This window comes from Alexandromys fortis, unplaced genomic scaffold, assembly GCF_014885135.2.
Source record: "Alexandromys fortis isolate MF-2015 unplaced genomic scaffold, M_Fortis_MF-2015_v1.1 scaffold_192, whole genome shotgun sequence".
Classification (NCBI taxonomy): domain Eukaryota; kingdom Metazoa; phylum Chordata; class Mammalia; order Rodentia; family Cricetidae; genus Alexandromys; species Alexandromys fortis.
This window is the reverse complement of record NW_026068071.1, coordinates 802,607-806,087: the sequence shown is the minus strand read 5'-3', so window position 1 is coordinate 806,087 and position 3,481 is coordinate 802,607. Positions and strand designations below refer to the sequence as shown.

The following is a 3,481-nucleotide window of genomic DNA, read 5'->3' as shown; positions in this document are numbered from 1 at the left end:
TTTACAAAATGAATCTATGGATTTATTAAAGTGTTGATTTATTTCACTGTTATTATTATTGTGTGTATGCACATGTAGTTTGTATGTATGTGCGTGTGCAGGTAGACATGTATATGGAGGCTTCCTCAGTAATTTTTGCACCTTATCTTTTTAAGACATGGTCTCTCACTAAACCTGGAGGTCATAGTTTCAGCTTAGATTGGCCTGCATATGAGTTCTAAGCATCCTTTGAAGTCTACTCTGTCAAGGCTTAGATTAGACATACTGACCATAGCACCTGGATTTTTAATTTAGATTCTCTTGTTTTCAAGGCAAGCACTTTAGCAACTTAACTACTTTCCCAACCCTTATGGATAGTTACTCTATATTTTCTTATTACTCTATATTTTCTTATTTGTTTTTGTTTTAATCTGAGGCCATACTCTGTAACCCTGGCTGGCCTGGAACTCCCTATGGAGAGCAGCCTGGCCTCAAACTCGTACCTTTGCCTCCTGAGTGCTGGGATCAAAGGGTGTATAACCACATCCAGCACCTTAAAAAATAGGATCTCCCAAATTCTTGTTAGTGTTGTTTTTATTTTATTTATTATATATTATGTATTAAAACAATAATATTCCAGAAAGAGAGAGAGAGAGAGAGAGAGAGAGAGAGAGAGAGAGAGAGAGAGAGAAGTGAAGTAGTTTTTTTATGATAACAGAATACACACACATTTGGCCTTTTGGTGAAATTTATTGGCCAGAAAAGATGATCCCATAATACTTCTGCTGAAACCAGTACCTGTCCTCCTCTTTGTCGATTCTGTGTTTGGTCCCAGTGAAGCCCATTGTTCACTTCTTGTCTATGATACTGAAACCTGGCCTACTCAGCACCACACAGAAGTCCAGGAAGGTCATAGATTCCCCAAACTTGGGTTACAGTTGGTGTGTTCTTACATCTCAAAATCAAAGTTTCCAGTATCTACGAAGTGTTTTTCTGGAACTCATATTCCAACACTTTCAAATCTTTCTCCGGATTTCATCTGTCTTGGCTCTGTGAACTACGCAGTGAACTGTAATCTTTTCATTTCTCCAATGCCAAAGGACCTAGTGCTGTATCTAGCTTTGGAAAATACTTAGTTCTGACCTGTGAGCTATTGCAAAACCTTGGCTGCCTGGCTCTGCCTTCACTCCCCCTACACAGATATTGAGGCAGAGCTGGTAGATACAAAGTTCCCACCTGGGGTTCTCCTTTTCACCTTAAATTTGACCCAGAATGGAGCCCAGAAAGAGAGACAGTATCGATATATTTTTGATGCCTTGTCTAGTCCAGATTGACCAGAATGATTTCCTCATCAGAAGGCATAAAATAAGACAAAGCTAAAATGTGTGTTTGCCATATGACATGATGAATACAATGATAGGAATCCCGGCCATGCTATGAAAAGAGTGCAGTGTGTGCAGAGGCATTACCCTGCCTTGTGACTCAGTGTACACCCCACCCTCTCTGTTCACACCATTCCTTCTCCTTGGACTTTAGGAAGAGTGGGCTATTTGGCACCTCTTGGTGTTCTCTCTAAATCTCAGCAACAGCAGGAGTGATAGCTATGCCAACAAGCATTCTAAAACATCTGAAAAAGTTGCATCTGTCTTGTATGAAAGAAAGCATTTTTCCTCCCAATTGTTAAGAAAAACTACCGAGAGTTAAAATGCAGCAGTTTTGTAATTAGTTTTTTTTTTTTTGGTGGGGGGGGGAAATACTTCAGAAGTTCTGACCATCCACTCTGTTGGTTTCAAGTTTATAGTTTATTTTTTTTTTGTGGGTTAGATTCAAAGAATGATGCTCTTTTAGATAATAGGGATTCAAGCGTATTTCGTGAGCACATGGTAAAATAGAAGCACAAAGTATATCTAATGTATTCAGTGAGGTCACTATTAGACCAGTACCAAAATCACACAATGACATTACAAGAAAGCTAGTGCTCAGTATTTCATCAACATACATACAGAAATCCTATAGACAGCCTCAACAGGTTGAAATAATATGTAAATGTGGTTATCTACCATAACTAAATGGGATTTATCCAAGTTATGCAGAGCAGGCTCAATATTTGGAAATTAATTAATGTAATCTGTCACAATAAACAGACTAATGAAGAATATTGCATGATCCCATCAATAGATAAATTGTGTATTTGATGAAACCCAAAACCCATCCACGATAAGAATTTCAGTTAACTTGAAATAGAATACTCTTTCAACTCAATAAGAAATGCTTATTTTTAAAAAACCTTTGCTTTGTTCCTATGACCAGAAACAGTCCAGTGTTCCTTTCCACTACTACTTTTAAACACTGTGCTAGAAAATCCTAGATAAACCAATAAGGCAAGAAATGGGGGAAGAACGAAATCTGTGTTTACAGGTAATGCACCTGTCTGCTTAGAAAATCCAAAGAATCAGCGAAAAGACTGCTGTAATCAGGATAGTGCAAAAAAAGTTACTATTTCCTGTGTGCATCAGCAATGAATAAGTAGTGTTTGAAATTAAAAGCAAAACAATACTATTGATATCAACAACATAAAAACAACACTTAAATAGAACAATGAATGCACTATATATTATATGTTATCTCTTATATACATACATATACACACATATATATTTATTTATTTATGAGAGAACTACAAACTGTGGATGAAACAAAGAGCAGATAAATGGAGATATGTTTGATGTGGATGCCCAGAAAGACTTAATGTTGTTATGATGTCAGTTCTTCTCAACTTGATCCGTAGATTCAGTTCAGACCCATTCTGATTCCCAGCAGCTTATTTCTTGTATGTCAATGTCCTAAAGTTTATATAGTGAGGTAAAAGACCCAACACAAAGGACAAAGTCAGAGAACTGACAATATCCAGCCTTAAGACGATCACAAAATACAATAATCAAAATGTATGACACTGACAAATGAATACACAAATCAGAAATTAAACAGATCAGAAAAGTGAGTTCAGAAATAGACCCACATCAAGATGGTCAACTGATTTTTGACAAAGAAGCTAAGCAATGCCCTACTTCAAAGCTAATCATTCCATTTATTTATATAGATGATGCATGCATATCCACAAATAAAATAAAATTTCTAAGCCTGGATTTTATATCCTACACCAAAGCAGCAAAAATATTTGCTGATTTAAACATTAAATGAAAAATTGGCTGTGCATTGTAGCATATGACTTTGTTTCCAACACTTGAGAGGCAGGGAGAGGTAGATCTCTTTGAGTTAGAGGCCATCATGGTCTACACGATGATTTCCAGACCAGCCAGGACTACAGTGAGATTCTTTTTCAATAGAAGCAAGCAAAACAACAACAAAAAAAGTGCAAAATTATAAGTCTGCTAGAAGACCTAGGTAATTTGTAGTATGCTGAAGAGGAAACAACACAATACATGAAAGAAAAATTGATATTATACTTCATTTAAATTAATGACTTCATTTCTGTAAAAAA

The 3,481-nt window shown here is 36.3% G+C and overlaps 1 pseudogene; it reads right to left on the bottom strand.

Annotated features, from left to right (window-relative positions):
- Positions 1-728: 728 nt before the first annotated feature.
- On the bottom strand, positions 729-1,331 carry LOC126487939 (60S ribosomal protein L11-like; annotated as a pseudogene).
- Positions 1,332-3,481: the final 2,150 nt, after the last annotated feature.